The sequence below is a fragment of the Nothoprocta perdicaria genome, unplaced genomic scaffold (assembly GCF_003342845.1).
Source record: "Nothoprocta perdicaria isolate Ctin4 unplaced genomic scaffold, notPer1 scaffold_166, whole genome shotgun sequence".
NCBI classification, from domain to species: Eukaryota; Metazoa; Chordata; class Aves; order Tinamiformes; family Tinamidae; genus Nothoprocta; species Nothoprocta perdicaria.
This window is the reverse complement of record NW_020454827.1, coordinates 306895-329054: the sequence shown is the minus strand read 5'-3', so window position 1 is coordinate 329054 and position 22160 is coordinate 306895. Positions and strand designations below refer to the sequence as shown.

The 22160-nt window shown below is 50.8% G+C and overlaps 1 protein-coding gene, 1 long non-coding RNA gene and 1 other non-coding gene across 3 annotated transcripts in view; 2 read left to right on the top strand and 1 right to left on the bottom strand.

The window, feature by feature from the left end:
• The window catches only part of SIL1 (SIL1 nucleotide exchange factor), an 85722-nt gene extending 79900 nt beyond the window's left edge, over nt 1-5822 (bottom strand). Inside the window, exon 1 of the mRNA XM_026035770.1 lies at nt 5809-5822. The gene's annotated coding sequence lies outside the window, so the exon portion shown is untranslated. The remainder of the gene's footprint in view (nt 1-5808) is intronic.
• An 11868-nt stretch (nt 5823-17690) lies between these two features.
• LOC112944361 lies at nt 17691-18326 on the top strand. The gene is made up of 2 exons (XR_003248758.1): nt 17691-17739; nt 18233-18326. It is a non-coding gene; the product is annotated as an uncharacterized LOC112944361 (long non-coding RNA).
• A 361-nt stretch (nt 18327-18687) lies between these two features.
• Nucleotides 18688-18891, top strand: LOC112944364. The gene has a single exon (XR_003248759.1). It is a non-coding gene; the product is annotated as a small nucleolar RNA SNORA74 (small nucleolar RNA).
• Nucleotides 18892-22160: the final 3269 nt, after the last annotated feature.

Below are 22160 nucleotides of genomic sequence, written 5' to 3'. Positions count from 1 at the left end.
GTCTCCTAAGCAGAGACTAGGAGAAGAAATGGAACCTGTCAGTGCAGGACAAGCAGAAGGGAACATTGCCAAACTCAAAAGGGCATCTGCAAGTTCATACAGGGTTTGATGCGCACTTAAAACCGGCTGTTGAGGCCTGGGAGGTGCCTGGTCTTCTTCTGCATTGGATTTCCACGCGTGCAGAGTGGCAAGGAGCGGGAAGGCAGCAGGAGAGACACTCCATCAGTACTTACACGGAGCAGCAAAGCAAAGGGAGCGTTGGCTTCTCAGGGTAAGGGAAAGGCCAGGCGGGCTCAGAGCGAGGCAGCCTGAGTCACAGCAGCCGGCGCCGAGCCAAGGAGCACGTTCAAAAGGCAGCGAGTACGCCTTTTGACACGGGCCTCGTAGCTCAGGCCTGGGGACATCGAAGAGGTGTCTTCTCTTAAACGGCACCTGGGGAGATGCCAAGCGCTCGACCTCTCCAACAAATTCTTCTGGAGAAAGCTCTGCCCTGCTCTTCCAACGGCCCCATGTTCATGGGGAGAAACCAGCTGCCGGTCAGAAGGAGCAAGAGGGACTTGCTCACGGTGGCGCACAGGAGAGCTCTCACCTACATAACCTGGGAGAACCACAGGTCGCGCGCACCGAGGAAGACACRGCAATGGCAGACGGGGCTTCCACATGGGAAAGAGCATGCCAGGCGGGAGCATGGGCCTGCAATAATGGCCTTGTGAGGGCACCTCCGGATCCACGCCACAGGAACGGGGAGAAGATTCACTGCTGCTGCCCGTGCCAGGGTCAGCTCCCGGCACCTGAAGTGCCTTGGCTGCTGCTGAGCTCCTGCTAGCACAGTAAAACTCTTATTTATGGGAAACAGGCTGGCACGGGAATACAGAAAGACAACGACTTCCAGTCCATCCTGCACCCCCTCTGTGCCCAGAGTCCTCCTCCGTGAATCGCCGGCTTCCCAAAAGCTCTGCACTTGCAAAACTGAAGCGAGCAGCCCCAGGATCCTTCCTAAAGAAAGGAAAAGCAGTAACAGTGGCAGAGCTGCTGGGTGGTGCTTTCCAGGCTTYGTCTGCGGCTTCTGGGTCCTTTAAATCAGCACAACTGACAGGGGCAAAAGCTACGGATTGCTGAGTTTTCCCAGGGGAAAGCAGATCCGTGTGTGCAGCAAGCACCAGGCAGCAGACGCACCTGCCAAGCGACCACAGGAGGCGTTTCCAGAGGCCCAGCCTTCGCATTCCCGAGCAGCCCAAGCAACCTGCTCAGCGCTTTGCGCCCCTGCACATGTCGAGAATGAGTTTTTAGCATTTAAAACCATCCATGTCCTGCTTCGTTTGAGGAGCAAAGTGATGGGGATGTCTAGTAGGGAGGAGGRGACACGGGCACGGCAGCTACGCGTGTGCCCGCTCTGCACGGCCGGAGTCCAAGGTTAAACATTTCACTTGCACAAAGCTCCGAGGCTGCTTTGCTCAAAAGCTGTGCCAGGTAATTAGAATCATTATAACTATTATTAGACCATAATATTATTATAGCATTTTTGCTACACTTGACATCTGTTGGCTGATAGATTTAACTGGTACATAAGAAATAATTACGCATAGATTTCTTGCAAATGAGCGCCAACACGGAAGATATTAAAATGTTCCACGTTGCAGAAGTTAATTTTATAGAGGCATGCTCGAAATAAAAATTCTAAAATTAACAGTTAAACCTTTACAAACTCCTGCYGATGAAACCAGTGTGGCTTAAATAGGCAGCTGTTAAAAATCACGACTTCTCTTTCGGGGCTGAGTGATAGATACCTGCGCTTGGTATCGCCCTCAGAGCAACATGGGCATCTTCCTCCCACCTCTCCCGGCGACACTCACGTTTCCAAGCCCCTTTCCTGTTGCCTTTCCTCTCCGTGCAGCAGATTTTTGAATTGGCAAAGATTCTGGCTCTGCAGGAAACCAATATAACCAGGGCTCTTGCAAGCAGCTCACTGAAAACCCACAGAATCATCCACACACACAAACCTAGGATGAAAATGCAGCGTCCTTCACCCCGTGAAGCCCCCAGGGCTTTACAAGCTGAACTGGGGAAGCAAGTTGCCCACGGCCAAGACTCAACCATACCCAGAGTGGAACGTGGCCTTTTTACCAATTTTTAATTAGAACTTGCAGCCCCCAAAAGGAGGAGGATCCAACAGAAAGCACTGGAATGACTCTGGGAAGGGRATTTTGCTCCCTTCAAGCTGAATTTTGGTCTGGACACACCGCATCTATAAAAAAGTGCTATTGGGATCTCAAGGGGAATAAACCAGYCCCCAGAGTCACCAATCCCCATCAGCCACAGGGCAGTAAAGCAGGACACATGGGGCACGGTTGCTCCAGCACACAGACATTCCACTTACAGCAATTCCCTCCTCTTGGAGCTTAGTTTGCACTGGGAATGCAATCAGCACAGCTCGARCTGGACAAGATATTCTGGAATTGCTGCCATGGGGAGAGCATTTCTGTGCCCTATTTGGGCATAAAAAATGATTGTAATTAATTATTCCAGAGCACCTCATTTTTATTCCAGGGAGGGGTAACCAGCCAAGAAACTTTTTTTCAGAAATACTTGGGCAGAAAAATGTGTTTTTACAAGCACAGTCACGTCCAGCCAAGCCAAAGTCTCACTTAGGGAGAATCAAAGGGCAGCAGGACACTATGGGCACAAACTCCCTCTGTGCCTGTCCCCGCAGTGTCACCCCAACGCGCAAGGACACTTGGCTGCCCCATTTGCAGGGAAAGCTGCCTCGAAAGCTGCTCCTCGCAGCGCGGGCAGCCACAGCGGCAGGACCTCCAGGGAGGACATTCCTGAGGGGAACTCTGGTAGGAGCAGCGCATGAGGTGGCCGAGGGACTGCGGGGCTGGCTCCGAGTGACACCAGCMCAAGCAGGAGCTCCCAGCGAGCGGCCCAGAACGCAGCACCCGCTAGAAGGAGATTCAGAGAGCTCTTTACATCATGGTCTTCAGCATCGTCCTCCGCAGCGAGCCGCCCGCGTGGCCTCCGGCGAGGAAGCCGCCGGGCTTCTCATGGCGCCTGACACTCCAAAGCCAAGCAGAGGAATCAGAGCAGGCGAGCTCACCTTAATGAGGCACCCCGCTGCCAGAGGGAAAAACCAAAGCACTGCCAAGCACCGCCTGCTCCGAGCAGCTACCAACGATTCCCTGTCAAAAAGGCAAAAAGAAAGGGAAGAAAATTTCAAGGAGAGGCCCCGGTGGCTCTGAGCGGGGCTGCTGCTACTCAGCCCTTTCATTAATGGCCTGAGCAATGAAAAAGAAAGTACTTTTAGGAAACCTGCAACAGTGCCCAGCAGCTAGAGGGGGAAGCGCTCTGGAGGTCGGGAGGGGAACTGATAAAGTGAAGAAAAGGTCTGAGAAACAAACAAAAAAAAATCAATAAGAAGAAAGGCAATAAAGACAACGCAAAGTTAGAAAGGAAGAAGAAAATAAAAAGGTTAAAAAGTCAAATGCACAAATATAGTGTGGGGRAAAATGAGCTAGCAGAGTTAACGCTGAATGAAATTAGTGACTGGAGTGGACTAAGAAATGAAACGTGTATTAGCAGAGTGACACCCCCGCTCCAGCTGCAAGAGCCAAAGAGGCGCTCGGGGATTTCATAGCAGCTGTAAGACACGGAATGAAATTATTCCACTCGGCAGGGCAGAGCTGGGAGGCTACACTGAGTGCTGGCCTTGAGTGTGGCTTGAAACCCAGGTATAAAGATGACTTTTCCAGGGCTGTGTTTGGTTTTAGCCTTCTCTGCCTAGCCACTCCTACACTGCTACGGCAGTCAGAGCTAAGAGCAAAACACATCAGAGCTCCTTATACTACGGAAAGGCGCCCACACAGCACCCCAAAGAACAGCCGTTCAGCTCATGTCTTCATCAGCTCTCAGAAAGGAAAGGATCATCAGCCAGGCCAGCGGGGAATCCCTGACGACTTCGGATCATCCTACCGGACATAAGGGCTACTAAATGCAGGGCAAGGAAGCAGGTGCTTTGAAAACATCTTGCTTCAAGGAGCAATAAACGCTCCAAGCAGAGCAAATCTCATGCAAAATTTGTGCCTAACTTCCAGGAAAATTAGCGCATTTAGGACTTCCCATTGCCTTGAGAGGATCCGTGGGTTTTTTTAAGCAGAGGCCGAGGAACAAGCCGCCTTTTGAACCAYGGCCAGCAGCGGTTTCACAGAACCTTTGGGAGACACTTTGTCTGCTTTCACACGGCTGCTTCCCAGAAGATCCCTGGTGTTGTGTCATTACTGATTTCAGGTGCTAAGAATAGCAGCATGTTAACAATAAATAATAACTGGCTTTATATAGAGCTTATCAACAAAGTGCACAACAAATCTCAAGTGAAGCTCATTCCCCCACTTTGAAAGTCGGAATGAAACACTATTTCTCGGGGGGGGGGAACTGAGTGGCAAGAGAGCTGAAGCAGGCGGTGAAGGGCCACAGAGGAGGGCAGGGGGTTCAGCACATAGGAGACCTGTCATGCCTGGATTTATCCCATTAATCCATTACCTGGCAAATTTTCAGGGTAGAGTTYGTGTGCTTTCAGTCACACCTGCCCAGCTTGACCATATCTGCATTAGCCTTCAAATTCCGCGAGAAATAAGAGCAGCTAGAGGGGATTTGGGGGTGCTGGGGAGGTTTTTGGAGTGTTTTACTACTCACGCTAAGGAATTTCCCCGACAGTGACAAGGCAGGTAGCAATTCCTGCCTTTTGCCTCTCCAGGGCATTTGGGCAGCTGTGGCGGCAGCTCATTGGGAATTGCCACTTTCCAGCTTATTTCCACAGAAAGGAATGTATTTATGAGCTTGACATCTAGTAAGAAGAGGCCGTACAGACAGTAAAGTGTGTCCTGCCGGGCACAGCAAAGACTGTTCCCACTCCCACAGGCTGCACCGAAGCCTTGGGACGGCCCTCTGACCATTTCCACCCCACGAATGCCTTGGGGGCTGCTGAAAAACACTGGGGTGAGGCTGGGGGTCATTTTAAAGCAATTGATTTTGCTATYGGAATCAAAAAGAGGGAGAAAAAAAGGAAGACTGAATCCCTTCAGAGCACTTAAGGCAGCTGCGTGTTCTGTGAAAGACGCTCCAGAGGCTTCTCTACGCTCAGGAGCTCTCTGAGCCCAGCAGCAGCCTCCGAAGGGAGGCAGCTCTGCCAACAGCAGCTCCTTTGCTCCTGCAAGATCCCCCTCTTTTGGCGAGCGGCTTAATTGTATGAGCAGTGTCTAAACCCTGTCTACATGAGGCCAGTTTTGCACCAGCAAAGCACCCAAAAATAAATAACGTGCCACTGTGATGCAACGTCCAGAAAACTTGCTCACGTCAACCCAGGGCACCTTGAGAGACGCTGATTACTCATGAAAGGTGGGCCCTAGCAAGAGCATTCAGACAACCAGAGCAATCAAGTAATTTACGGCAGTATTTTATATTTGTGTACAAGCATCTCATTTGCTGGGCTTTTGCTTCCTTGTTGAGTGCAACGTGTAATTTTCCCTGCTCTTCCCACACACAGGCTCGTACCAAAATAATTGAAGTGCATTAACCAAGACCTGGGCAACCYGCAGACAAAAACACACTTTGACCGCCTTGGACTGCATTTATTTCCGTGCTGCGTTTACTGCCCCGCCTCTCCAGGCCGCCACCCCCCGGCCACGCTCCGGACGCGCCCCGCCGCCCCAACGGCCGCCACCAACGGCCGCCCCAACGGCCGCCGCGCCTTAAGGGGCGGGAAAGCKGGGGGCGGCCGCGACCCCGGCCCACGTGGGAGGGCGCCGCACTCACCGCTCCGCACTGCGCACGCTCCGCTCGCCCCCTCCTCGGCACCGCCGGAGCGCCCCGCCCACCCCCTCGGCACCAATCAGCGCTCGCCGCATGGCCGAGGCCCCGCCCCCCGCGCCAGGCCCCGCCCCCGCGGCCGTTGCCGCCGTTGGCGCCGACCCGCCTGAGGCGGGAGCGGGCGGCAGGACCGTGACAGCGCGTTTCGATCCCATTAAAGCAGAATCAAGCCACAGGGAAACCAGTCATCCTGGAAATGACGGACAAACTTCAGTATTAATTGGAGGGAAGCGGTTAAATAAATTACTTTTCCAAATGGTGCCTGTGTCRCTCAGGGTACAGGGTGGTGGCCCAATGCCGAAGCCAGTCGCTTGCCAGCAGGGTTTTGTCTTTGGTTTAGCACTGAAGTTCTSCCCTTTTGCAGTGTACTGTGCTGCCCCTGGTTTTGCTTTGGTTATCTCACGTCATCCCGCTGACTTCTATTAGCCTGCAGAGATCACTCTTTTTTCATCATTTTTGGGTGCCAGCTGTGCAACAGCTCATCCAAAATCTGCTTAACCAGCACGAGGGGAGGGAGGAAGGCAAATAAAAGGCCTCGTATTTGCTCTTCGCGGGCACCATGGCTTTGYTGCGACAGGGCAGGCATCGGTGAGCGCAGCATTGCAGAGCGCACTGCTGAGGGACAGCGAAAGGCACAGCACATGCGCCTCTGTGTGCTTATTGCTGTCCGAGAAAGAAAGGGAGAAAGGAGGAAAATGATCACACGAGCAGTTAGGAGCCAGAAAAGCTCCTACGGCTGCTGAATCACAGAATCACAGAATCTTAAAGGCTGGAAGGGATCTTTGAAGATCATCCAGTCCAACCCTCCTGCCCAAGCAGGCACACCTAGAGCATGTGGCACAGGGCGGCATCCAGGCGGGTTTTGAAGACCTCCAGAGAAGGAGMCTCCACAACCTCCCTGGGCAGCCTGTTCCACTGCTCTGTCACCCTCACAGTAAAGAAGTTCCTCCTCACCTGGAGATGGAACCTCCTGTGTTTCAGCTTGCACCCATTACCCCTTGTCCTATCACTGGCCACCACTGAGAAAAGCTTGGCGCCTCCTCCCTGCAATCTCCCTTCATGTATTTATACATGTTAATAAGATCACCTCTCTGCCTTCTCTTCTCCAAGCTGAACAGGCCCAACTCACGCAGTGTTTCCTCATACGAGGTATGTCCCAGTCCCTTAATCATCTTTGTAGCTCTCCAGTGGACCCTCTCCAGGAGCTCCACGTCCCTTTTATACTGGGGAGCCCAGAACTGCACGCTGTACTCCAGATGCGGCCTCACCAGAGCTGAGTAGAGGGGCAGAATCACCTCCCTTGACCTGCTGGCAACGCTCCTCCTGATGCAGGCCAGGATCCCAGGATCTCTGCTGAGTGGCTTGAGCCACTGGCGTCATTTAGGTTGAGCTGGTGCACCAGAGGTACCACTGAGCTCCACACAGAGGGCAGGACAGTGTTSAGAGTCAATGGCTTCTGCCAGTGGATCCTGTCACAATTCGATGCCTGGACTCCACATTTTTGGTTTCAGCTCCCAGTCAGTCGGAGCAGTCACGGASAAGAGTCGGGGTTGCTGCAAAGACCCTGCAGGGGCATTTCCCGCACTCAGGCCATGGCTTYGGGGCTACCTTGATTGTGCTGAACCACTGTCTCCTTCACAGGGACACTGCCAGGAGAGAAGTTGGAGGGGAACAGAGAGCCACGGTCACCTGAACAGCAGCCACAAAAGGCTGCGTGGCACACGGCCACGGTGGCCCTTCTCTCTGGCTAGCAGGGCTGCAGCGGGGCCTGGTCCTCTGTCATCTCGAGTTCCCTGCCATCCCCTGGGCTGCAGGGAAGGGAGGAGGTGATATCTGCACATCCATGCGTCAGACGCAGTCCCACATGTCCTGCCTGCCACCGGCTGCTTTCACCTCACATCCGTCCCTCCTTGTTTTTCACACTTTCGGAGGGAGATGGTGAAGTTTCAGGTAAATACAAGGGTGTTAATCCACAGTCTCGGCACCTAAGCTCCTCTGGACCACACTGAAAAGGAGGTGAGAAAGTCAGATGGGAAGGCACGCAAGCTGCTTCTCCTCCGCTGTCTCCGGAGCAGGCCCCGAAAGACATGAGGGCAGGAGGGCCCTTCTGCCACTGCATCCTGCTCCTAAGGCCACAGCAAGGCTGCTGTCCCCAGAGAGACCCACGAAGAGAGGCAGACACTGTTCTCTCCACCACAGCCTCCACATCTTCCCTGCACCCTAAGCGCTGAGTTCTTGAGCCGAGCGGCCAGCGTGCACCTAACAGCTGTAATTGGTTTTATTTTCATAGTGTCGTTTATTTTCACAGAGGCCAGATTTGCAGCTTTGGTGCCTCAGATACCAGCACTGCCATCAGCASCATGGAGGCCTCCTTGCCACCGAGGCCTTCGGGAGGGCTCTTTTCCCCCTTGTTATGTAAGGCGCACAAGCAGACAGAGATTTGAGGTGAAAGCAGTGCCTTCCAGAGCCAAGACCGTTACATTTTCTGGCATCCTTATTATATCAGCACGGGAAAAGCAAAGACAGAATGGATTGAGGCAGGAGAGAGGTGAGAAAGCTGCGTGAGGGATTTATGAGCCAGCTCCAGGGCGGAATAAGCCTCGGAGTTGCCGCTGAACACCAGAAGGGCCGGCAGCGGGGCTGGGATGCTCTGGCAAGCGCATGGAGGCAGGCTTCCAGTCCTCATCATTTTCTCTCAAGCCTCCTGTGTTTTGTGCCTCCAGTCCCCGCAGTCAGGTGATAGATTGTATTARAATCGCAACTTTCATTTCAAGGAAATGAAATGTTTTCAATCTTTCCTGGGTGGGTATAAACACCTCAGAGTCAGCCTCCTGAAGGCTCAAAACGCAGAAAGACCGTAAAACGCACGTCATGGATTTATTGGGTTCTAATGCCATGATTTTTCAGGCAGCTGCATGATTGCCGGCAGGACATAATTCCCGATTTTCCAATGCTCGGGGCTGAAAATACTGTGATAGTCAAGTTCCCCCTCCTGTTTGCTGTGACCCTCCTGTCCCTTGGCCAGGCAGGGCTGTGAGCATTGCCGTCAGCCCGGACAGGGCTATTCCACATGGGCAGCAGTGCTTTGGAGGACCAGGGCTGGGAAAGAGTCAAGCCCTCTCTATCAGGCACAGCAGAAGAAGCAATAACAAAACCACAGTTTAGTCCCACTGCCTGGAAATKACTCCTTTGTGAAAGAGATTAAAAAATGCACTTGGCACTGTATTATTTCTTTTGCATTTTGTGATCAAGTCCCTCAACAGTATTGTTTTGATCTGATGGGACAGGGTTTTCTCTCCAGAAGATATTGAAGAATCGACAGTGCACGATGGTAATTGAGGTCTGGGAGCACTTTGTCAGCAGCRTGCTTAAAGACAATCACAGCACTAGGAGGGAGGCCTAATTGTGGCGGTGTGTAATTAGTTTTTATGTCGCTGCAATTATTCTGCTGGCTACATATAAAGAACATGGCAAAATGCAGCACTTAATTTTAAACCAAGACTTGAGTCTCTTTTAGTAGGTAATTGATGTTGATCACATCACTTAGCAGTGGCCGCAAAACCTGCTGTTTAGATTGCAAAAGGCTGGAGAAAGGGACTGTGCGGGCAGGTGACTGACCGAGCATGGGCTGTGCTGGGGGGAGGCCACGTTGATCTCTCCCGCGTCCCGTGTCGCTGTTTCCAGGAGCCCGCAGGCAGGTTCCTGAGCTTGGTTCCCTGCTTAAAATAATGGTCTAAAACTTCATCTCCTCGGCACCTGCCCCCATCGTTAACTTTAGAGCAGCAGAGGCCAAGGCTGGTGCTAAAACCCGCTGYGTGATTTACCGTCGTACCCCACATTTCGCTCTGTCTTGTGGGCAAAAGTGACAAGAAATCTCCACAAAAAGCCTCACTGGAAATTGAAACAGTTCCCATAAAAGCTGCCCAAGGCCTGGAAGTGGCCTGGGTGCCATAACTCACGTCAGGGAGCAGCCTGCTTTGGCCATCCCTGCCAAGGTGGGGGGGTTATCCGAGCACTTTCCAACTTTTTCCAGGGTGCTCAGCCACCTTTCCGACGTTTTGGGGTGTCTCCATGAGGAGAGTGTCCAAGTTCCTCCCGCCGCAAGCTCTGCTGCTCACGGCTTTGCCTCTTCCACAGCATTGACGAGAAGAAGTTGAGTCAATAAAACTTTTCCCTGCCTTTGCAAGCGGCTGCAATTACTTGATTTCAATGAATATTTGCAAGCGGTTCCATCGATCGCACGAGGGCCGAGCGCTCTCCCTGCTCCGGGCAGCTCTGCGGYGCCAGCCGAGCCGCCGCGGCGCCTTGGGGCCAGCCCGGCACCCTCTGCATCACGTATGTGGCTCCCCCATCGACCGAGACGCGACAGTTTGCCCTGGATTTGGTCAGAAATGGAAGTATTCCACTGCTTCTGCATTCCCCAGACACTTAATTACAGACTCAATTTAACTCCAGAAGCAAAACAAAAATAATCGGTTAGGAAACACTTAGTGATAGTAGGTGGCTGGTCTTTTTTTTTTCCTGCTAAAGTACCTGCAAGTCATTTTTCTTAAGAGGATACCAAGAGTAAATCCTTGCACAGTGAGGGCAGGTACATGGCCATGTGTTTGAAGCACAACTACATGCAGCTCAAGTGTCCCAAGGAAGAGAAGGGTTCTGGGTCCATTTCACATCTGAGATTATCAACAGAATGATTTTTGGTCAGGTCAGAATTAAGAATTTAGAATTAATGGTATCAGGAATGCCAAGGGGCTTCTTAGGATGGTGGGAGCAAGGAGCAGGGACAACGGCACTCGCGTTGTCCAGGTTTGGAGGGTATCGGTTCTCCTGGAAACACTCAAGGAGCGGCTGCKCTTCAGTGCCCAGCAGAAGTTGCCAACCCTGCCCGAGCGCTGCCCTCCTCTTTGCTGGAGGCTGGATGTGCAGCCGAACTGCGCGGACCGCTGCGTGCCGGGCTCATCCCGCGCTAAGCACCCAGCGTCCAAGAAGGGATTATAACRGTGAAATAATTGCTGGCTCTTTTTGTGCTCGGGAAGATTAGGGGCTCCGGGTGTGCGGAGCTGAGTGCCTGGAGCCATGCCTAGAAATGCCCCCTGAGCACGTRGGGTGTCCACACGTCCTCTCACCTGCCTTCCCTCAGCCTTTGCCCAAGTTCTGGAGCTCAGAAACTCGGATTAAACTGAGGCTCAAGACGGTGTGGCTGTTTAATGACCAGTGCCTCGGGAGCCGCGGGACGAGCTGCCTTCCCAACGTCCTGCACCCCCTCCCCTTGCTGTAGAGCAGACCTGGTGATGTCTCTGCACCAGGAGGATGGGACGGATCTCCACACAGAAGCGAGGCCACCCTGAGCACCCCGTTCTCGCAGCCCAGCTGCACTCAGGCAGGGCTAAGGGGAGATGAACACCAAGCCCCCACGGTCTTCCAGCTACAGCAACAGTTTGGGGGCAGTCCCTGYGCTTCGTGCTTGGGTGACCGCATCCCCACAGGGCTTGTGCCAAGGCACCGCCCTCATCCATGGGGCAAATCCCCACCAGATTGTGGAGCTGGGGAGAGCAGAGGTGCTGCCAGGGCCCTGCTCACCCCRCGCAGCTCTCGAGGGTCACTGGAGGCCAGCAGTGCTAGCTGGGTTCAGCTCTTCATTACGGGTTATTACAGCGTTATCCATCACGGCAACGGACTCTAGCCGCACGCCGGCTTTGCCCCGCGCGCCAGGGCTTCCCTCGCTGGCTGCCATTTGGTATCAACTTCTGATTAAATTAGATCAGGCAGCAAAGGTGATCAATTCAAAGCCGATTTCCTATGAAGCTGTACACGGGTGATTTATAAAGGGAGAGGTGGATAAAGAGGACAAAGGCTGTAGCAGAAGAAGATGCTGAGAAGCATGGGGTGCTGGAGCAGGATGGGCTGCTGGAGTGGGATGCGGGGGAAGGAGGAGGAAAAGGAGGAGGAGGAGAAACATGGGGCAAGAGGAAGCTGTGCTTTTGTCTCCACAGCCAATATGCTTGGCCAGACCTTGCAGAAAGACACAAGGATGGAAGACCACTGCTGACCTTCATCTACCAAATCAATATTCATAGATGCAGGATATTTAGTGCTATTCTCTCTCTGACGTCCCTGCTGGTGATGGTCATTCTGTTGGAGATATTCCAGCGATAGAATAGTTTTGTATTGTTTATGTATATTAGAAATTCAATAATGGCTCAATATATCCTCAGAAACAGGTCGAAGCGCAGTACGAGCCTTTGGGCATTCTTCAGGATTTAGATTCTCCCACTGAGGTGCTTGCTGGTAGGGCAAACTTGCAGGACAAAATACTTTTATTCATGACCCAATGAATAATTTTAATGATGACTCTTTTCATTCGAGACCCGCATGAGAGCTGGGCGTGAGTTCCAGCTGCTAACGAGTGCCAGCGCCAGCCGTCAGCACCTTCCCATTCTCCTCCACATCCAGCTCTCCTTCTAAGAGCTGCAGAGCCAGTAATGCCCCCTTCTCCGGGGCGAAAACATGCCATGTTGGTGTCATGGCACGTGTGTGCCAAGGGAGACTAATTCCCTAACAGGAGGATCCTCTTTTATGTGCCATTAATGTAGCTTGTTGATCCGAAAGTATCAAAGGAGAAGCTAAAGCAGGGAAACGAGATGCCCCAGCTCAGTCCTTCCACTTGGTGCAGCCTTCTGTCCTGTTCAGGCAGTGCAGACCCTACCCCGCAGCCCTGGATGAAGAACTGGCATCAAGGGGAGCTGYGTTTTGCTGAGGTTTGTCACCTCCTCTGGGACAGATGCCACCATATTAGCTCTTGGCCTCCTGCGAGGAGAGTTCTCCCAGGAGACACTCAGGTAGGATTGGACCTGTTAGGGTTGCAGGATCTTTTGGAGACCTGTAGATTTGACTCTTTTCCCCTGTCATTAGTTATTCTAAGCCAAAAGGAGGGTTTTAGAGGCAATAAGGGTTGTGCCAACGGGCTGCTCTCCTGCTGTTGCCATGAGGATGGTAGAGCTGCTGCCCAGGGTGAACATCACACTGTGTGTGACACGCAAGGATTCTCCAGTGGCCACTTCAGCAGCATCTCTGCCAGCACAGCCTTGGCTGGACCATGGGCTSATCCACACCTCCGGCTTGTCTCAGACCTAAAAGATGTTGCTTTAATCCCAAATGCCTTCACCTTGCAGCTGAAGTTGTGCCAGGCCAGCCTGGGTTTCCTTCTTTCTCATGATGGTTCTTCAGAGCTCAGACTTCCTTGTTATCTATTGGGTRAACATAATGTGTACAAATACAGTTAAAACAGGCTGCCTTTCTGGAGCTGTTACCTGATTTCTTTTTTTTTTCCCTCAAGGGAGGAAAACAGGAAGAATTAGTATGCAGCTTCTTCCCCAATAAATCAATGTGATCTCACTCACTGTGAAGTTCTCTGACTCGGTTAGACATAGCACACTGGTAAAAACTAATCCCTGGAGCAGAAAAAAAAGAAAGAAGGAAGAAAAGACATTTCAATGGCTGCCCAAGACTGATTTGTTGCTCAGCTCCTGCCAGTGCTGCAGTTTGCTTGGAAGTCCCGTAGTGGAGAGGGCTGGGCAGTGGATTCAGTCCAGCTGTACATCACACAGCTTGAAATTAGCTGTGATTGTTAATTCTAATCAAAGCTGTTGCAGGGGAAAAAAAAAAGTAATCAAGGCACTTTGCTTTCAGAAAAGGATATTTCAGCTAAATGAAAAATTTTGTTTTTGAAAAAAAAAGCAAAATGTTGAAAATTTTGAAACAAGCCATTTCAGTATTTTCAAGATGAAAAGAGATATATTTTTGTTGAGAAATGCCTCATCAACTCAAATGTGCTTTATCTCACAGCCTGAAGAATAAAAATAGCTTTCAAATCGAAGCAAAATGATGTTTTTAGACTTTTTCCTTAAAAAAAATCTATTTGGGGGTTTCTGTTGTAAGAACAGAAACCATATTTCTCTTTATTTTTTTTTTCTTTTTATCAAATGGAATAATGTATTTCTAGTTAGCCGTACTGCACAGTAGTGGCCTTGGGCTTTCCTTGATGTGTCCCTTGTCATCTTCACCACTYGCATGCGCCGGGGGCTCGGGGTGCATGAGCGGCGCCTACACCAGCCTTGCTCCAGGTGCCAKTAAAACTCCCCTGGGACTGAGTCGGGCTTTGCAAGACCACATAGAATTAAGGTCGTAATGAAGAAAGAACACCCAAAATGACGGTTTTTCAGGGGTTGTTTGTTTTGTTATATATATATATATATATGTTGTGTATATATATATATGTTTTGTTATAGATATATGTTGTACAAACACATATATATACATAAATATACATATATAAAGCTCCTGTGGGAGGCTGCGGGGCCCTTCATTGCCCGGCTCCTTGCACAGGCCTTGGCCCTCATTAATGGGGGCCGCTGCGCAGGGCGGGCAGGGCGATACCGAGGCACTGGGACAGGGCCCACGGGTCCTGGACCCAGCAAGGAACAACCTAAGTCCAGAGTGCACCAAGGGGCGCCGCTCGAGAGGAGATGGAGCTAAGGACAGGGCTGGAGACCCTGCTACAGCGTGGCAGCCACGGCCATCTAGGAGACGGGACAAAGACGCAGCTGCAACCTGTGTCCGGGGGTCCAACCAGGAGGCAGACCCAAACATCCACAAGAAGCATTTTTTGTCATTTTATTTTTTATTTTATTTTAAAGCTGTAAGTTACTGAAAGACATGTTATTACTGTCCCAAATCACTCTTAAAAAAAAAAAAAAAAAAAAGACTATTTTAATTGTGCTTTTCAGCCAAGCTACGTTTTGCTGGTGATTCACCCCTGCCTCCACGTAGCCACATCACCAGCTCCTTCACTAGCAGTGTGACTCAGGGGCAGGGGATGCACTGGGAGAGCCTCAAGTCTTRCAGGTCAAGATTAAAGCCCTGCCCACACCGTAAGTAGCTTCAATCAGTGCGATCAGAGTGCTCAGAGATTCCAGGAGCAACTGCAGCAGCTGCTGATGCCACCCAGAGCACGTCTGTATGCTTAAACCACCACCTGGACATTAACGGGAGGTGATCAAAAGAAAGTGTCTGTGGCCGGATGCATGGGGAGGGCTCAGCAGGCAGGGTTAAGGCCCCAGCTTCTCTAGAAGCCTTCTGGGGTTGGGCGCCTCAGGGCCTGGGCAACATCGCCCAGCTGTGAGTGGAGCTGGCTCAGCTTCTAGGTCTGTGATGCCATCTTGTGATCACACCCAGGAAGCGGGATTTGCTGGGCCCTCTCGGTGGACATCCATGGCTTCTCAAAGGGGCTTGGAATGTGTGGTTCCTGTTGGATGGAGAGAAACCCCCAGAGTAGCCCTGCTTAACAAGGTACAGGCTAAGCGAAAGTCTTTCTGATGGAAAAGTCCCCCTGAGTGCTCTGCGCGAGSAAAAATGATTCATTTCCTAAAGGTGCCTCTTGCTAATTCCATTACCAGGCTAAGGCAACCATTTTCTCCATGCTGACGGATGCAGTTGGGGTCCCTCCTTGGATCTGGGGCCCAATTTTCTTTCTCAGTGTGGAAGAACGCASTTTCACCTGTGTGCAGTGGAAGGACCTCTGGTTAACAGTACTCTATGCAAGCAGTAAAGATACTTTTCTTTCCTAGTGGAAACCAGAGCGTTCTGCAACATCAACTTCACTGCAAGCATCCCCAAACATGGCACAACGAAGGGTGCACATTGATGGGTGAGGAGGACTAGCACAGGATTTGTGGGGCTGAAAAAAACCACCACCAAATTCACCACTGGCTGCATCAGCAAATGGGACACCGCCTGCAGGTTAGGCAGCCTTCRTGTCACCCACCTCAGACACACAAGCAAAACTCAGCTTAGAAATAGCAGGAGTCTGCTGACAGCAAGAAGCCCTGGCCTAAAGCAGGTAGGGCACACAKGTGGCCCTGCCATGTTACTCGTTAGGAGGGAGAAACGGTTATTGCATCCCCAGACCCGGTGGGGGGCTCCGAGCCTCCTGCTGCTTACACGAGCTGGGACAGGCACCAAGCACAGCAGGGATCCATTTGAAGGCCTTGGAGAAGCTGGTTTTGCTGCAGGCTTTGTGCTCCAGTGGGAGGTTTCCAGCTTCTCCCAGGAAAGGCTGGACTCCTTTCCCATACTCCTTCCCGTAGCTCCATTGCTCAGGGTGCGGGGATGCAGCCGGAGCTCTCCGGAGCACGCTGAGGAGGCCTGTTGTGGAGAGGCAGCTGGAGCCCCCCTCTTGCCCTAGGCAATCATCTGCTCTTGTGTCTGCCRCCTGCAAGTGCTTTTGGGGTTTTATTTCTTCCAAGGGGGGCAGCTGTTCTTCCTGGATGCAACAGAACCTGCCAGAACAGGTAGGGCAACTCATCAAGCGGACTGTCCCTGCCTTGCTGCAGGGCTGGACTTGTTCTCCCCAAGGCTGGGGGGTCCTCTTGGCTGCTGAGTGGTGGAAAACATCAGGTGAGTTCCCATCTAGTGATGAAGCTGGTGCCTCTCATTAATTTTCCCATTCAGTCCCTCAAGTATCTCAACAATACAGTGGACATCATAGAAAAGGCAGCTCTTCCACAGACCCACCTCACTGCCTGTGGATGGAGGGGATGGTTCTCAGCCCGGTCACCTGAGAGGTGCCCACAAGTGGTCTTCTCATCATGAGACATCTGCAGGGCAAAGACGTTGCCATAGGTGCCCAGAAGAGATCCCTGCAGCACGTGCCAGCAGCAGTGTGGATCACYGCGCCCGTGCTGGAAATCCACGCTTCTGGCCACGGGTTTTGAAAAGCTGCCATGGGTAGAGAGGGTCAGGGAGCAGCAGAGACAGGGGGCACTTGGTGATTTCCCTTCTCGGGATAGCTGTGCCGCTGGCTGAGGGCAGAGGTTCACAAGTGTCATCAGATCTGTGATAGCCCGAGCAGGCTGCACAAGTGACAGCTCCAGGTTAAAAGTTAAGTTAAAACTGATAACTTCCAAACATACACCCTGCCTCTCACAACGAGGCTTCTCCGGGACGAGCAGGGAGAYGCACCAAAATCTTTCTGGAACACCAGATATTGGAGCTGAGCGTATCTCAAAGCCAGGGGCAGCATCTTGTCCCAYGGCAGCACAGACTTCCCTGTGTCCCTGCACAGCTTTCCTGGCTAATTGGCCCTGGAACACTTGTCATGGAGCCGACATTAACATCAGGTTGTTATTTTTCCTCCAGGACACCCTTTTGGCCTGTTGTCACCATAACTCCAGCTTGACAAAGCTAAATACACCCTCATTTTCTCCTGCAGTTGGGCGCTGAGGGGTCTGCAGAGTGCAGCATTGCAGCTGAAATGCAACGGGCTGCGGGGGAATGCTCAACCCCAGAGCTACACAAAGGAGGGCCGGCGCCCGTGGGATTTTCCTCCCACGCTTGGCAGGATGACTGGAATGAAGGCCCCAACCTGGACCATCTGGTCCCATGCTGGAAGCGCTCACACCACCATGGAGCTCTAGTGCTGCAAACATGTCCGTGCAGTGGCCGACCCCGAGGGAAGGTCCATCTCCTGCAGAGTGACACTGCTCACTGTTAAGGCTATATCTATTCCCCATAAATAAACTATATCATTTAATATAATTTAAGGCAGAAGGGACTAGCAATTTCCTCGCCCTGCCCTCCGTGGTGTTCGCGCCGCCCCGAGGGGCGAGGCCGAGGCGGGGCCTGCGGAGCTACCCCGGGGCCCGGCGGCGGCCTGGCCTCTCTCGGTGCCCGCCGCCGTCAGGTGAGGCTGGGCCGGACCCGCCGCCGCCATGAGGGGAGGCCGGGCCGGGCGGGACGCGCCGATGCCGCCGCCATGAGCCGGGGCCGGGCAGGATCCGCTGCCGCCACGAGGCGCGGCGCACTCCGGGCCGCCATGAGGTGAGGCGCGGCCCCGCGGGGCTGGGGGCCCCGGCTATGAAACACCCGAGGTGATATTATTAATAATATTTATTTTTTATTATTATTATTACTGTCTAGGCCCATTAAGTTTTGCGTCGTTGCCGCGCGCGGCGGCCCGCCCGCCATTTTGATCCCGGGCAGGCCGTGGCCCTGGGGAGAGGGCAGCAATTTGTCCCGGCTGTGCCGCTTGGAAGTGATTTCTCAGCACGATAGTCCTTTTCGCTTCCCCTCCCTCCACAAGCCTCATCCTAGCTGTTAGCAATCTAATTATATTAATAAGAGCTTAATTAATTGGGTTTTGGAAGTGATGTGTTCTCTTGTACTCTCTTAAGGGCTTCAGGAGGATGCACAAGTTGAGCATCCATGGAGGGATTGCTGCAGATCGGAGGTCTCGGGGGCCATGAGCTGCCTGGAAGATGAGGCCTTTGCAGGTAACTGCTCTCATTAAAGGGCTTTATTCCTTCTCTTCCAGAAGCTCCTGTGTTTTGCCAGCCGAGGAGGTGCCCAAATGAGGCTCCGAAGGGAAGCGCGTTGCTCTGCTCTGTGCTGTGGGAAGGGTCTCCAGGGCAGAGCGCTGGGGRTGTGAAGTAACAAGCTCTGCCTTGGGGACCTTGAAAGCACTGAAAGTCCTTAAGGTTTCARCGGTGAGTTTTCTACCAGGCAAAATTAGAGAGGGACAAGAAGCAGTAACTTTTTGCAGTATTAAGTAACTAAATTCTGTCTGCTGGCCTATGAATGAAACCTTTCAGTGCTCTGTGGTGGAAAAAAACACCGCAAGTTCCTCTAAGGACGCAGGCAGTGTGTGTAGTTGTTACAAGGAGGTGTTGGTACCCCGGCCCCCATAACCATGGGTGTGTAATTGGGGGTGCTCTACATCCTCCTGTGCTTTCTGCAACTCCAAATATATCTTTTTTTTTTTTTCTTCCATCCAGTGGTAGTCAGCTGCCCATTGCCGCTCAGTGCGGGGGACAGTGTTATGCTGCTGGGAGAGAAACGTGCTGGCAAGTCACGCCTGGCGCCGCTCGTGCTGTCCTAGTGCCAGACGGGGCCAGGTTTTGGCAGCGCTCTGCATGCTTGAGAGTGGAGTAACTCTGTTCCAGTAGAGTTAATCCTAGATTGGATGCAGACAAAAAAAAACCCTGCCTTCTGTTTAATAAGGTCTTGTTCATTTAAAAAAAAAAAAATGTAGGTCAGGTTGTTAACTTGTCAATCTTGCGGGGTAGATTTGGGATCTTTGGGCATATTTCTGTTAACTCTTTATGTATATTTTTTTAATTTTTKTTTTACAGGCAAATTGGTTTGCAGGCCTTGTTGCCAGCAGAGGCTTCCTTTGGACAGCAGCAGTTGACTGAAGAAAAGGAATAAGCTGTYGGTCTTGCTTTGAAGATCTCCATTTGAAAGAGATTTGAGGAGAGGGAAATTTATAATCCATAATTTAAATGGGAGCCTTCTCTAGAAATGTCTAGAGAAGTACCTTTGAGGATATAGTAACTTGAAACAGCAAAGGTCTTTGGGGGCTACATATAAGAAATATTTATGTAATTTATTAGTAGTGTGTTAATTCCTTCCCACTGCTTGTTTGAAATTGTGGAAGCTTTTTTTCTGAACTATTTATTTACTATTTATTAAATTTATATTAAACTTATTTTTAAACTTGCTTATTCTTGTTTTTATTATATCACAAGCCTATCTGGTTGAAATYGAATGTTTTATAAATTTATATTTTGACTGCACTGAAGTCTTCTTGCCCATGGATGCTCTTTCTTTTTTAATGGTATTACATTGACTCCTGCTCTGTGAAGGAGATCAGATGTTTAAAGCTTTCCATGATGAAAGCAAGGTCTGGAATTTGTTACAGCAGAAGTAAGGTTATATATCCCAAAAAAATATCACAAGGTAACCTTTATATGCTGCAGTCTCTGACTTGAAATGATTACCTAATTATCTCCATTACCTGGGCCCTGGAGGAAGTCCACAAAAAACTGGAGGAGCTGGAAAAAACTGCCATACACATGAAATATATTGAAGTTGGTAGGGAGGGTACRAAAGACCATCTTGGCTTCTGACAAAATTCTATCAAATGTTTTAACTCAGAAGTGATTTTTATTGACTGTTCAAGGGAATATATCGCTCTTGCCAAGATGCTCGACCCATTTGGATTTGATACAGTCTTACGGGGAAAAACCCATGTTCTCTGAAAGGTTTGGGAAAGGATCCAAGCTTAGAGGGTAGTGGTTGTTGTTGTTTATTTAAAGCTGAATCTTCTCTTTAATTTTCAGCTTWAAAAATGCAGTCAAATTATATATTAGTTTCTCTACATGTATCCTAGTAGAGATATAATGCTCTATTCAAATTAAACTCTGAAAAGCAGTTGTACTTTTCCAGCATGATGTGCATCAGCAGGAATAATTTCATATTCTAACTAGGCATTTCAGCTATATAATTGGTTCTGTATRTGTAGATTTACAGTACTTAATATTTTTTAGGACTCTCCTGATTTGTAAATGGCCCTGGCATTACTCAGTAGTCTGTAAACCTTCCTGCCCCCTCTGAAAACGTGATCCTTGAATCTGTATTTGACACACTCTTTGCAAAAATATTCATAGAAATATTCAAACAATATTGATGAAAATGCCTTTCCTCAGTGAAGTATATGACATTTATGATTTGACCGGCTCTATATGGCCAAGTCCTACGTGTACATCTAATAAGCTGCTTTCCTCTGGATTTACATTTCGTGCCCAATACCTTTTTCCTGCTTGCAGCATCCTTGCACTGCTTCGGGCGGTGAGCCGCAAGAAGCAGGAGGGAAACTGAATTCTCCTCAAACGAGGATTAAAAGTCACTAAAAAGGAGCGTGCAGCTTAATTTCCTGAGGAGGGTGAAATGCAGTATGTGCCATACTGTCAGTCATAACATATGCTGTATGGACTCCAAGTAGGTTCTGGCTGGTGTGTTTCCTTAAGAACCTGACTGTGATAAAGCTCTAGGATGTTCTTAGAGCTCAACCTGAGTATTGTCTCGGATGGCTTGTGCAAGAGCAAGGCAGTAGCAAGGAATGGAGAAAATCTGTGCTGGGGTAGCCTCAGATCCCTGCTGCTGCTCGTGGCACCAGTTATCATGGGAGACCTTGGTCACCCCGTCTTCCCAGGTCCTCCAGCCTTGTCCATGGAAAAGTAAAGGAGAGTGCAGGAACACCACAACCCCCCCAAGGATCTACAGGAGTGCAGGCTCGTGGACCAAGGGCAAGAAAGAGCTTCCAAAGAATCCCCTGGAGCTCTGCGTGCTGTCTCGGTRGCTGCATTAGTTGAGCAGCCGTGATTGATGCCGAGTGGCTCATTTTGCAGGGCAAATTTAGTCAATAAAGGYCAAAATCCCTGCTGCTTTGGTGCCTTGACCCAGGGGGAGAAAAGGGGATTGAGGGAGAGTCTATGTGGTCTAACAGGAACAAAATACCGAGGTTGAAACAAAGCCAGGAAAATGGAGTAAGGTTTCCTTTTGTATGCAGGGACTGCTAGAGCCATTTATGCATTATTGAATTACTATTAACCATTTGATTAGGGTTTATCAGTTGGTTATTTAGCACTGTGCATTAGGATAACACTGCAGAGATGCTTCCTCTCCTAAAGCTTTGGGAATCTAAATGTATTTTTTACCGGGATTGCTTTACATAAGCTGGCTAGCCTCGCTCTGCAGCACTGCAGCACATGGGGGGGTCGCTAATTCACATTTTTGCATTTGTTTTTGAGGGTTTCATTGATTTTTAYTCTCAGCTTGCTAAGAGCTGCACTTCACGTGATAGCTCCCTGAGCACTTTCATGTTATTTCAAAGGGTGTATTGACCTTCATAAAAAAATAAAATATTAAAAAAGTTTCTGCTTCAATGTGCTTCTCAGTCACATATACTGAAAAAAAAAAAAAAATCCTGGGATGTTTTTAAAGATTTTTTCTTTATCCTTTTCTACGCAGAGAGGGAATCCCCCTCACACCTGCCAAAGGTGCTGGAGATATTGCTTGGCTAGGAAACTGAACTGGGAAGAAAGCTACTGGGCACGAATCGATTGTAAAGCRCAAATCTCCATCTAGTTCTGCAGAATTTGGTCATGAGAGGAAAGGTGAACTTTCCTCGAGCGGGCACAAGGTGGCACCAGAGGCTCGGCTACACGGCAGCGGCTTGGACAGCGCTGCGGGTTGCGTTTTTCGYGTGAGAGTTGTTTTTTTTTCTTTGCCAGAATCTTCTACCGAGCCCAACGGGCGCTGCCGGCCGTTCGCCTCGGGTGTTGTGGCGATGGTGCCTGCTGCGCGGGGCTGAAGAGAGCAGGCGGGGGAGCCATGCGGGCCCGGCCCGGCACGAAGGTACCGGGGGGCCGCCGGGCCCGGGGGAGCCGCGCGTTGCCCTC